This window comes from Protopterus annectens, chromosome 6.part0, assembly GCF_019279795.1.
Source record: "Protopterus annectens isolate FY-2018-M chromosome 6.part0, PAN1.0, whole genome shotgun sequence".
Classification (NCBI taxonomy): Eukaryota; Metazoa; Chordata; order Ceratodontiformes; family Protopteridae; genus Protopterus; species Protopterus annectens.
Window position 1 is genome coordinate 752,319,019 of NC_056737.1, and position 14,278 is coordinate 752,333,296.

The window sequence follows — 14,278 nt, forward strand, 5'->3', positions numbered from 1 at the left end:
CCACCCATCTTGTGACATAAAGATTTATTCCCAGTCAAGTGAGTTTATCTATAATTCCAGAGTTGGGGGATGGTGCTGAAAGCCTTGGTGAGGTCAAGAAAGGCTGTGTGCACCACCTTACCCTCACCACGGACTCTGGTAACTGCTTCAAAGAAATCAGTAAGGTTTAGGAGACATGACCTACCTTTTATAAACCCAAACTGAGTGTGGTCCAGAGTATGGAGGCTACCTATGTCTTTGTTTATAAGCTGCAAGATGATACATTCCATGGCCTTGCAGACCAGGCTCATCAGGCTAATGAGGCGGTAGTTCCCGGGGTCTGTGGTGGCGCCCCCTTTGTGGAGTGGGATAACCATTGCTGTGTGCCATTCAGTAGGCACAAAGCCTGCAGTGAGGCTATGGCTGAACATGGTACTTAGGTGGGATGCCAGTTCGTTCTGTAGTTCATGCAGACCGCAGCCTGGGATGTTTTCAGGTCCCATGGATGCTGTGTTCTTGGCTTTGGAGAGTGCGGTCTTTACTTGTGCATCCATGATTTCAGGGGTCTTGCATTCTTCTGGTATAGTGATGGGCCCTTTAGGGGGTGGAGGGGTGAAGTTTGCACTGAACCTATCTGCCAGGATGTTGGCAATGTCAGTTGGTTCTGTATATCTAGTGCCATTGTGCTGTAGCTCAGAGCAGATCTGAGTGTCGCTATTGAGATTCTTGACATAGCTGTAGAATGCTTTGTGGTTGTCTTTAGAATCAGTGGCAATTTTATTTTTGCAACTTGCTTTGGAGGATTTTATGAGGGATCTCAGCTTCTTACTGAGGCTGACCAGGGAGTTCCTGCAGTCAGGGGATTTTACTGTTTTTTGCAACACTTTCTTCCTTCTGTTGTAGAGTTTGTTTATGCAGGGGACCACCAGATTGGCTTCCTTTTTTGGAGGAGAAAGTCTTGGTTCTGTTGGGGATGGCATGACCCATGCACTCATGTATGTGCTTATACAGTGCATTTGTATAGGATTCAGCAGTTGTACCTCTATTTTCCATGTGTATGGGTGTCATGAAGCTTGCCACTTCTGTCTTAAGAAGCATGAAGTTGGCTTTGGAGAAGTTTTTTTTATGATGGTTTCCTTAATGGGGGGTGGGGATGGGATATTGATGTCTAGGGTGATTAGCTTTTGGTCAGATCTGACCAGTGAGGAGTTGACCTCTGGCATGAAACATTGTTTGCCCATATTGGTAATGACCAGGTCCAGGATATTGCTGCCCACGGTGGGGGTATAGACAAGCTGATCCAAGGTGTTGGAATTTATGAATTCCAGAAAGCTTTGAGCAAATGAGTTAGTACATGAGTAGCTTTCCCAGTTGATGGTGGGGTAGTTGAAATCACCCATTATTAAGGTATTGGGCTGTACCTTAATATTACCCAGAATATCACGAAACGTGGAGTGGGTATCCTGGTTCATGGTGGGGGATCTATAACAAGCTGCAACCTGGATTGCAGTCCTGCCCAGTGTTAGTTGCACTTGCATAATTTCAGATGCATTATGTTGAGCAACTAGCCTGCAGGTGTGGATATCCTTAATGAATATGGACATGCCTCCTTTTTTAGTATTTTGGTCCAGGTTAGGTGGCCGAAAGCTGTGGTATGAGTTATAGCCTGGTAATGCAGGGGTGCTCTCTGGAACCTTGAATCAAGTCTCTGTCACTGCACAGATGTCAGTGTTCTCCATTTTAAGGAGTGCTTGGAGTGAGTGCATTTTGAGGTTTAGACTTCTAGCATTGAGTAGCATTACCCTCAGATTTTGCTTACTTATATGTGCTACTGTGGTGAGTTTGTCATTTGAACCTTGCCTAAAAAAGGCACTATAGCAGTGGCAAGAGCCTTATCCAGTATCTGGAATCCCAGGGGCAACAGGTGCAGGCCATCTCTGGCAAAGCATCGTGGTCTGTTGATCATGTCGTGTCAGGCAAGTAGACACTGGATCCCCTTAGAATGACATCATAAGCATAGCCAATTGTTGAAATCAATCAATTTTGTCCTTGTATTGTGGTAACATTCTGGGCGATGGCAGGATGCTACTCAGGGCTAGGGTCATACCTGCCTGGGCTACATGATCTGAGAGCTCTTCAATGTCTTTTTTCATGTAGTCCAGGGAGATATGTCTGAAGTCATTCACACCAACATGGACAATGACAGACTCATATTTGTACTTGTTGTGGAGTGACCTGAGTGCTTGCATTATGTGGTGGATCCTGGCACCCGACAGGCAGCTGACAGTAACTTTCACCTTGTTTAGCCTGGTGAGTGGGACATCAGTGTGCCTGACTATAGAGTCACCTATGACTAGTGTGTTGGGTAAGTTGTTTTGCCTTATGGACTGAGGTTGAGTGGCACACTGATTTTGTGGGCTATGTGACATTTCGGTAGTGTTGGGGGTGGTGGTTGCTTGTGTTTCAGCTTTGGAGGTCTCTGTTGTTTGGGCAGATTTTTAGTGAGAGCCTCCACAAATATAGGTGTATGTTTTGTGTTACTATTTGTGGATTTAGGTGGTGTAGGTTTTGATGGACTATGTGCTGAGTGTGCTGTGGTGCAGGTGTTCACCTTCTCCTCTTGACTGTCTAGTACAGTCTTGGCTGGAGAGAGCTTGGCTTCCAGTTTGGCTATATAAGTGCATCTCTCACAGGTTGTAGTGTTGGGTGGTAGGAGGAGAGGGTTGTCAGAGTACATGAGATAATTGCTACATTGCCCCAAGATGTCCAGATTCATCAGGTGGACAGGGGAAAATACTAGGAGCTGACCCTTAGACATGCCTGGATAGGTGCTTATTAATTTAAGTACTAAAAACTGTTTTCCTCCTAACAAGTATGGAACGTTGAGTGCTGCAGTAATTTGTAGATTTAGTGCTTGCAATGAGTTTTGAACAAGTGCTGAGCACAAGGAAACAGTTTTTATTTATTTTATTTATTTATTTATTTATTGCATTTGATTACTGGGGTAGTCCACTGGGCCAGAAGAAACCATTTTCGGTGGAGGCCCGGGGAGAAAAGCTCCACATTTAACACATACAGACAAGAAATATGTTACAATGATACAGGATATGTAATACAACAGTAGCAATTAAAGCAACGTTATGATTGCATACACTAAATTATTTGACAGAGGTAAAATTGGAGACAAACATTATGATTATATACAATAGAGTAGTAACAGAGGGTGAATTTGAGACAAACAGTGAGGAAATAGCATACAGTCATGGATTGAAACTACAAAATAAAGGTAAATTAAATACTGAGTAAGATAAATAGCAGAGAAAAAGGAAAACAGTATGGTAATGTAGGTGTACTGCGGGCTCAAAGTGAGTGGAAAAATGAGTTGAGGTGGTCGAGGGAGATTAGAGTGGTTATAGAGAGAAGAGGAGAAAGAGAGTGAGAGGGTCAAGTTATGTGGCTCTTAGTAGAGGTGCAAGTGCATAACCACTGTGAGGAGAGATGAAGCTTATTGGATTATTTAAAGGTAGAGGCATTAGACATGGCTTTGAGTGGAGGGGGGAGGTCATTCCATAGTTTAGAAACAGTAACAGAGTAAAGCATTTGGCTGGCAGAGAGCTTAGGTTTGTCGATATTTAATAGCATTTTAACAAAGTCTAATGAAATGAGCTAAGAGGTGACCATGGAATAGTCCAAAAGCCAGTGTAGTCTCTCCACTGAAGACTATAATAGTCAGATGATCCAAAGATAAAAATTCCGATGGAAATGTTAAACCAAACTGCGAACACTCCGTTAAAAGTAAAAAATGTTGATTTTATTAAGCATGCTACAGGTAAGCACTTTCACATAAGCTTTGTCAGACTGTTAAATTTCAAAAATGCAGTCAATTAGATCTTTTTATATAAACCAGTCACGTGTTTATACAGCTAATGAAGCTTAATGAGAACATTTAAAGATATACCCTTATACCTATAAAATAACAAAAACATTTTGCTTTATACAGTTAAAGAATACAATTAAAAGGCACCATATCACAACTCATCAGGTCCAAAGCCTGCCTTTATATTAAAGATAAGATACCATCACTATTCATTGAAACACTTTCATGTGACGAGTTACAAAAAATGCATTTGCGCACCAACACCATAATTGTATTGAAACTTGCTACTTGGTGCAGTATAATCTATGCGCATTATTATTGACTAACCTTCACTTGTAAAGACTGATAAAGACTGTATACTTAATAATTCTAATCAGTAATACAAAATGACTAACGGCTATCTTTCCAATGCGCAGCATTAACCACGGTCTATCAAACCAGGAATAAATTTCAGCACTAGTGCATGTGGAATTCAATCAAATATATGAAGGTAGTCTTAGACAGGCATCTTTTAAGTTCTAAAAAATAAATTAGGATCATGGATTGATGAAAATAATAACACTATTTCGGATACTGAATTATTGAAGGAAGAAAATAAACATGAATATTTATATCATACAACAATCATTAGATCATCATTATACAAATTACTTAAAGGAGTACCTGATAGCTTTGTTAGTAGTGTATGCAAACTAAGATAAACAATCACTATTAATGCGAATAACCCTGCTGTCAGTAATGCACTTCATAACCAGGTGTTTATAGTGGAATTAGTGTGATCTCGTAACATGAATTTTTGCTAAATAACTACATCTATCCTGTTCTATTACGCATGGCGTTAGCCGCGATCTGTCCGATCTGGAATATGTTGGAGATTCAATCAAATATATAATAATAATCTAAGTAAATATCTTTTTTAGAAGATGAACATAATGCTCTTTCTCAGATGTTAACTGAGCAAAAATTAATGAGTATGAATATTTATATCATACAACAATCATCAAATTAACTAGGTGCAGACTATTTAAGGAAAAACCTTAAGAATTTTGTGGATGATATGTATAAATTGAAAATTAAATAGGGTAAACATCTGCCACCTAGACAAATAAACCTAATGTCAGTAAAGCCCTTTATAACCAGATATTTAAACTAGAATAAATAAATAAAATCTGGTTGCATATATTACTTGGATTTGTAAAAGCGCTGCATTAACGCAAATAATAATAATCAGCTCAATAAATATGCATGATATACAATAATAATACTTACTATTCAGCAAATACATTGAGGCAAATTAGCGGATGTAATAAAATCAAACAACCACCATAAATAAAACAAATTAAAATGGTTTGAAAACCTAATAAGAACAATAATGGCCGTGTCTATCTAAGAACGATAAGTATGGTCTCCTTGTATCAAAGTTCAGATAACAGAAATAACATACATAACAAATCCAAATAGAAAGTGTGTTCAACAGTTACTCTGCTCGAATAAAATGACATTACCTAACTAAAAGACGTCTATCTCATGAGATTAAGGGCAGACAAGGGTAAAGGGTTGAATGAACGAGCATCTATTAAACCCATGTTAAGAGATAGACGTCTTTTAGTTAGGTAACTTCATTTTATTCTAGCACAGTAATTGTTGAACACACTTTCTATTTGGATTTGTTATGTATGTTATTTTTGTTATCTGAACTTTGATAAGAGGAGACCATACTTATCGTTCTTAGATAGGCATGGCCATTATTGTTCTTATTAGGTTTTCAAACCATTTTAATTTGTTTTCTTTATGGTGGTTGTTTGATTTTATTACATCCGCTAATTTGCCTCAGTGTATCTGCTGAATAGTAAGTATTATTATTGTATATCATGCATATTTATCGAGCTGATTATTATTATTATTTGTGTTAATGCAGCGCTTATACAAATCCAATAATATCGGTTACAGTTTAGATAAGGTCACGATATCTGACTATTTTTTTGATAATCTTATCAAAGCAACTCATAAGGTTACAAGTAATATATGCAACCAGATTTTATTTATTCTAGTTTAAATATCTGATTATAAAGGGCATTACTGACAGTAGGTTTATTCGTCTAGGTGGCGGATGTTTACCCAATTTAATTTTCAATTTATACATATCATCCATAAAATTCTTAAGGTTTTTCCTTAAATAGTCTGCACCTAGTTAATTTGATGATTGTTGTATGATGTAAATATTCATACTCATTAATTTTTGCTCAGTTAACATCTGACAAAGAGCATTATGTTCATCTTCTAAAAAAGATGTTTACTTAGATTATTATTATATATTTGATTGAATCTCCAACATATTCCTGATCGGACAGACCGTGGCTAACGCTGTGCGTAATAGAACAGGATAGATGTTAGTTATTTAGCAAAAATTCATGTTACGAGATCACACTAATTCCACTATAAACACCTGGTTATGAAGTGCATTACTGACAGCAGGGTTATTCGCATTAATAGTGATTGTTTATCTTAGTTTACATACACTACTAACAAAGCTATCAGGTACTCCTTTAAGTAATTTGTATAATGACGATCTGATGATTGTTGTATGATATTAATATTCATGTTTATTTTCTTCCTTCAGTAATTCAGTATCCGCAATAGTGTATTATTTTCTTCAATCCATGATCCTAATTTATTTTTTAGAACTTAAAAGATGCCTGTCTAAGACTACCTTCATATATCTGATTGAATTCCACATGCACTAGTGCTGAAATTATTCCTGGTTTGATAGACCGTGGTTAATGCCGCACATTGGATGGATAGCTGTTAGTCATTTTGTATTACTGATTAGAATTATTTTGTATTACTGATTAGAATTATTAAGTATACAGTCTTTATCAGTCTTTAAAAGTGAAGGTTAATCAATAATGATGCGCATAGATCATACTGCACCAAGTAGCAAGTTTCAATACAATTATGGTGTTGGTGCACAAATGCATTTTTTGTAACTCGTCACATGAAAGTGTTTCAATGAATAGTGACGGTATCTTATCTTTAATATAAAGGCAGGCTTTGGACCTGATGAGTTGTGATATGGTGCCTTTTAATTGTATTCTTTAATTGTATAAAGCAAAATGTTTATGTTATTTTATAGGTATAAGGGTATATCTTTAAGTGTTATAATTAAGCTTCATTAGCTGTATAAACACGTGACTGGTTTATATAAAAAGATCTAATTGACTGCATTTTTGAAATTTAACAGTCTGACGAAGCTTATGTGGAAGCGCTTACCTGTAGCATGCTTAATAAAATCAACATTTTTTTTACTTTTAACAGAGTGTTCGCAGTTTGGTTTAACATTTCCATCGGAATTTTTATCTTTGGATCATCTGACTATTATAGTCTTCAGTGGAGAGACTACGCCGGCTTTTGAACTGTTCCATGGTCACCTCTTAGCTCATTTTATTAGACTTTGTTATAATTTCTTATTTGGGAGCTGAGAGGTGCTTACTCTGCTGGGAGCTTCTATATTTTTTGTTATATTTAATAGCATTTTGTTTTCTGACTTGAGGTGATGATTAGGATGGTAGCTGGTCGGTATACTAGTGAGAGATGGGCAGGCTGCTGGGAGGTAAATAAGTTTATGGGCAATAGTAAGTTGTAGGTATATTAGGTGATGAGGTAGTTCAAGCCAGTCTAGTTGCTGCAGTGTGGTGCAGTGGTGGGTGGAGAATTTGTCATTTATAGCAAATCTGGCAATTTTATTGTAACATGAGTTGAGTTTCATTTTTAGAGAGGACTGGATGTTGGTGAGGATGGGGGTATCATATAAGAGAGTTGGAAGCAGAAATGAAGAGGCAAGAGCCTTTTTTGCAGGGGAATTAAGAAAGTAGTTGTGCCTATAAAGGGTTCCTAGTTTTTGATGGGGTTTTTTTTCTGATATTATTGTGGATATGAAGGTCAAAGGTAAGGTTGTCATCAGTGATGACACCTAGCAGTTTTGTATTAGGAACAACTTCAATGATAGTGTTATTTTGGGAATGCACAGAGAGTTTTGAGTGCAAAAACTAGAAAACTGGCTAGTTCTAAGGGAAAATTAGAAAAGCAAACTTTCTGGCACTGGAAATAGTTTAACCGTAGTTAAACAGTGCTGCGCGATGTGCAAAACCATGCAAACACGGGTTTTTAAACAGAAAGATGAAAGGGGTAGAAACAGCCAAAAATGGCCAATAAAACTACAGATTCTGAGCTGAAATCACTCCTCCAGCGACATATAGGCTGCTTAAAGCTCACCACTCTCACTGATGAAAAGAGATGCCTCCTTCTATTTTAGTAAGGTCTGGGCAACACAGAAACTACAAAACAGCCCAGAATTCAGCAAAATCTGAAAACTGGACCCTACTGATTATAGAAAGGCAGGAAACGAGTAGAGAGATAGGAATTAGGTATAGTATTTCTCTTAGAGATAGATAGGAAATAGTAAGGTCAGTCTAGATGTTTTCTGTATTTATTTGAAACTGTCCTGCAATGTTGTTTTAAAGTATTTCCTGTGATTCTGAACTCTGTTGTCACTGTGTTGAGTTATTAAGTATTGTCTTGTGCTTTTATTATTTATTATTAAATATATTTAAGCCTTTTAATTGTGGCTGATTTGTTTAGAGATATTTAAGCTCTTAGAGTACATGCATATGTATTTGGTGACACTGTATAGGCCACTGTAATAGCCTTGATGTTGGCCATACTTACCATTTGGATAATAGTAACATTACACAGTAGAATTGATCACCCTTTGCAAGGGCCTTATAATAGCTGATACTAGTGGTTGGTGGCAGCTGGTACTACTGTATTGTCTGGGCCGAAGGGGGCATAGCTAGTGCACCTGTGCTAGCCTTCCCCAGAAGTGTCTGTGTGTTTGTATATAAATCAAATCTCAAAGTGTGTGTATGTCAGCTACTTGGGCAGGGACAGAAGCACTGGTTGGACAGAGAGGGCGCTGGAAGTTTTGGCTTGACCACTGGACTGAGATTTTCACCCTATAGCTGTGCCAGTGAGTTCTAATGGGGATCTGGAGAGAGAGGGAGACACCAGCCACAGACTGACTGTGATCTCTGTGTGCTCTTAAGGGAAATTGTACTTTACTCTATGTGTATTTGTCATCCTCCCAATGTGCATGTCCCTCATTGGTGTTAGTGGTGAGGATTAAGGCTCCTTGATTACTGAGCCAATGCAGGGGCATCACAACAACTAATAAAAATCTTCTGAGAAAAACAGTCTAGTTTTGGGGAGTTACCTCTAAATATTGTGTATGTAGTTAACATTAGGCGTTGCTGTAGTTTATTACAATGTATGCTGGTATAGGCATTACAAAGGTTTACTTTAAAAAAGCAATCATGGGGAATGTTTTTGTTAACTAGTTAAGTCCAGTAGACATGAGTACTTTTTTAGGAGTGATCCATGAGCACTTCATGGTCAAGTGACTTACTCAGAATTGCACAGTTTGCAAGCTGAGATTGAGGGAATGGCATTGAATCAAACAGTTACTGCCAGATATGATGGAGACACTAGGCACATGGGATTAAATCATTCAATTCTGAACAACAGGAGGCTATTTTAATCCCCTTGCTTTCTGAGCTCTTCTAAACCAGGAAACCACTTGCTTCTTGAGAGTTTTTCTCCTAATGTCCCTACCAAAAACACACTTTGTAAGATTTGCAGTATATGAGAAATGGCAAAATGTAAACTATTTAATCTGTTCAGATGACAGTATGCTACATATTGGTGTTAGCATCAAAAGTATCTCTGCATATGCTGATTTTATGTTGTAGAAATAATATAAGTCCAAGAAAACAGTCAAGTCCAAACAGACTGTGCAAACCTTTATTACATAAAAACAGGTAACATAGTGATAAAACTGTGAGCTCTTTCGGGATAACCCTTCATCAGACAATGTAACAGCTTTCATGAAACCTATTTAAATACATTTAAAAACACAACTGCCAATGATCTCACTGCCCTCCTTTTCCTAAGGGCTTGTCTTAAAGGTATACATGTATTCAACCCTGAAGGATGGTTTGCTGCTAGTTCTATAATCCTGTGTAGTTCATTACATTCAGTGATATTCACTGTGTCTCCCCGCTTCTATTTACATGGGTAACCTGTATAACCATGAACTTAAAAGTGTGTGTTGGATTCAGTCACAGCAATTTTTTTCTATCCCTGACTCATAAAAGCCACCCTATGTTCATACATTACCTCTCTTTAGTTCTTCAAATAGAGACTTGTAGCAGCTAAGTTATCTTGGATATAGTTACATAATTTTCATATGCATCAAGTATCAAAATGTGCACATTATGTCACACTTTGTATAATCTCTGGGCCAGATTCAACAAAGCCTCCACAATATGTATTCAATAAAATTCTTATCACATATTTTGTGCTTTCTAATCACATAGAAAGATTACACTGTGTACACGTACACTTTGTGGTAACCTTTATGAATCCCTGTCAATATTTAAAGCTGAAAGAATATCAGTAGGAAGACTAAAATTAGGAGCAAGAAGGTGTGACTTATGTCTGTGTTGTCTGTTCACTCAGAACAGTGTACACTTAGTGTAGGCGTTATTGAATTTGGCCCTCTATTTACATCCACTTAGCCCCTGACTAATAGTAATACGACCATAGAGGTAGGTCTTCCACTTTGTATTCAGATTTCTCTCTCTCCTACACCCCATATTGTCCAGAAATCTGCAGAATTAATCCTTTATATAATATCTTCAGTTATAATAATTATGCTTCTCTAAGTTGATAATTCCTCTTGTAGGGCATGTACAAATTTATTTTGTTACAAGTAAATTTAAGCTGCTTTTCTAACTTTATTTCAAAAAAATCTGGACTACTACTACAGCAGAAGCAATGCATGTACATTTCTGCAGTACAACACTTCCAGTAGCTTTATTTTTAAAAGTTCAGATATATTGATAACATTTTATCGCAGTCTTTAGACTTAGTAATGCTGGAATTTTGTTTATTTTTTTATATTTTCTTCCTGCTTTATAAAATGTACTTCATAAATATTCTGATTCTTATAATGATGAAGCTAGGCTATTGCTGTTCATTTAACTGTACTCTTAGTGATATGTGGCATAAATATTGCTAGTATATGAACAGCAGAGATCACAGTAAGATCAAACATGTCCTTTCACTGAGTACAGATTAAAACTGTAAAATTTGTTAGTGAGTCTTCCTAGTGTGTATAAGCAGAGAAGTACATGAATAGCAAAGCACAATTTCAAGACAGTAAGAAGACAGCTCAGATGGAGTGAGGTAATCATTTTTTGCAGAGAGGGTTGTATGTTTATGGATTTGGTAAATTACTTTGGTTAAAAAAGTCATGCGCTTAACAACATATAATGCTCAGCAAAAGTACTGTCAAGCTTCTGTATAGGAGTTGTACCCTCACCACATTACCACCACTTTAGAAAATTTACGCTGAGGTCATGCCCATGGAATGTAACCATGACAGCTAGTGCAACCTCTTTCTATATGACTTGACAGTTTACTGTCTGTATCTGGTGGCCCACACGCACATTAAAAACTGCTTCTGTTGCATTAACTCTCCCAGACCACTTGATGTCTGGCATAGCTGTGTGCTCACAGTCACAGACAACTGATAATTGAAAACATACAAGTGTGCACTTCCATGTTGCAGCTCTCAAATACTGCAAGTCCCTGGGGAAGAGGACAGTTTAAGAGTTATGGCAGCCATCAAGCTAGGATTCGTTATTCTCCCATATTCCCACAACATAGTATAGTCCAACAGAGTGGCACAGGTCAAACTGAACTGCTTCATTGCCAGCCAAATCAGTATTAGTTTATCTTGTATTAGTCTGACTTATACCATGTGGAACAGCTTTCCTGAGAAAACTGTCAGATCAAATGAAGTAATGGAATTCCTAAGTGCATGGCAGGGATGTAAATGCATTCTGTTGGTAGTACTAAGGAAGGCAGGTAGATCTAGTGATTCTTGCATATTTATTAGGTATGATATTGGACATACTAATTAAGTGAGTGTTAGAAAAATATGTATTAATGTATATGTTTTGTGCTTATTAGAAGCTAAAAGGTTTAACACATTTCATTCTATTTTATGTACATCTTAGTTTTGTATGAAACTACAAGATGCTTTCTGAAACTGCAAGATGCTCTCTGACCTAGTATTTGCTAGCACAGCAAAATTCATGTTTATGCCTTTTGGAAATTTACTGAGAAGCAGGTGATTATCTGCTAGGTCAGGAAAATAATGAATAGAACAATACTGTTTTCTGTAATGTTATTGAACTTGAACAATCAGCTCTTTTTGTGTTATGAGAACATGTACAGCTGCAGAAAAGATACATACAGTTGAACAAAGACTGCTTGAAGCAATGAACTATAATCTGTGCTTGCTTTGTGCTCGAATTAGCCATAGTACCTTGAATGGTAACATCATATAGTGAGAAGTTGTATCTAACCGGTGGTCTCCAAGGCCACGTTGTTTTTCTTAGCAAGTTTTTTTATAAACTTGATATGCCAGCAGAAAATCATGGACAAACAGCTGCTATGAAATAATAGTGTAAGAACTTGTGATTTATTACGTCAGCTTAGTAGGCAATGTCTCGTAAGAAATGTATAAGAATGGCTTCACTTCCTGATTCTAGTTAGACAAACTCTGTATTAGCACGTTTTTGTCTCCTTGCTGCAAGATTAAAGTGCCTTAACCTGAACCTGCCGTGTGTTGATCTTTTTGAAGTTGTTTTTCCTTTGACAGACCGGAAACTCTCACTTCGCCTCAGGTCAGATGGGCCAGGTGGCATGAAACCATACGGGGAAGAGACCACATCAGTTCTTCTGCTCTGAAAGACCTCCGACTGAATTGTCGTTCAAAAGAGGCCAGCCACTGTTCTGATCTGCGACTGGAGGACGAGTTAACGGTTTTTCCTCGAACCAGATGATCAATCACGGAGGCTCAAGTAAGGTGAGATTTACCTTTTTTCTGTTTTAGATCAGGGACTTGATTTGTATCATCTGTCAGGGATTTGTCTTGTACAAATAAGGGACAGGAAGATTGCAGTCTTGTCATAGATCAGGGAAACAGAATAGGTAAGGCAGTTATTCTAGATAAACTGTGAAAAAGAGAAATCGTGGTACCACATAAGAATAAGAAGGGTTACGTAACATTTTAACAGTCAGAACAATATGGGAAATAAGTGCACAAAAAGTTCCCAAGATCTGCTGTTAACTGAAGATGCAAAATATATGCAATTACAGCGTGCCGACAATGTTAGGTACTATACAAAATGGGTTAATAAATATGAATTTGATGGTAAATTAGAAAAATCCTGACTTATTAAACTTGTCAAACAGCTTAAAACTGATGCAAAAGGTCAGGTAAAAAAGCAACGTCAATTAGGCATTCCTCAGGCACACCAGTGGATTGAGGAAGCAAACCGTAGGGAACAAAAAAGTAATAATTCAAAAGCTATGTTTCTAGATAAAGAAGACAATAATTTGGTAATAGCATCAGTCCCTCTGCCCCCTCCACTTCCCTTACCAGAATATGAAGTGAGTGGACAAGCTGGTCCACCTCCGCTATACCCGGCTGTCTCCGCGAAGTCAAGACCGTTTGTCAGAGATCCTGTCGAGACTAGGTCTCGAACACGTAACTTAAGAGGGGATACTGAGTTATATCAAATGAACAAAAATTCACGAGGTATGAGTGAAGAAGAGATATGTCCACTCATAGAAGTACCAAATCCTCAGGCAGGACCCAACTCTCCTGGTATATAGACCATGGACACCAGAAGACATCTGGAAAGCTACAGAGGGAATTCCCCATCCAAAAGTTAATTTTAGAAAATTCTTAGAAGACTTACAGGGCATGAGGTTAAGTTATCATTTAAATGGAGAAGAAGTAGAAAAAGTAGTTAGACAAATCGTAGGTCCAGATTGGCACATGATCAGTGGCAACTGGAATCCCCATGACGCAGAACACAAGCCACTCCCACATAGCAACGCAGAACTGGATAACAGAGTGAAAGGTCTAACAGACCGAATCTCTGAGAAATGGAAGCCTAGAGCCGACTGGACTTGCATTAATCAATGCATCCAACAAGAAGGTGAAACTGTTGACAGATATTATGCTAGATTATTAGAGTGTTTTAATAACCATTGTGGAATGCAGGTACCTGAAGACCAAACACATGATTCCCCATATGAGCAGCAGCTAAAGAATGCATTTTTAAAAGGCAGTATTTTGCCTATAAGCAGCTTTATTACAAAGCACATGGCAGACCATCGTACAAGTAGATTACAGTCACTACTTGAATATGCTAGACATGCCGAAAGGCATTTTAACAGTAAAAAGAAAAAGAAAGCCCAAGTATTTTCTGTAGAAGATGGAGCAGA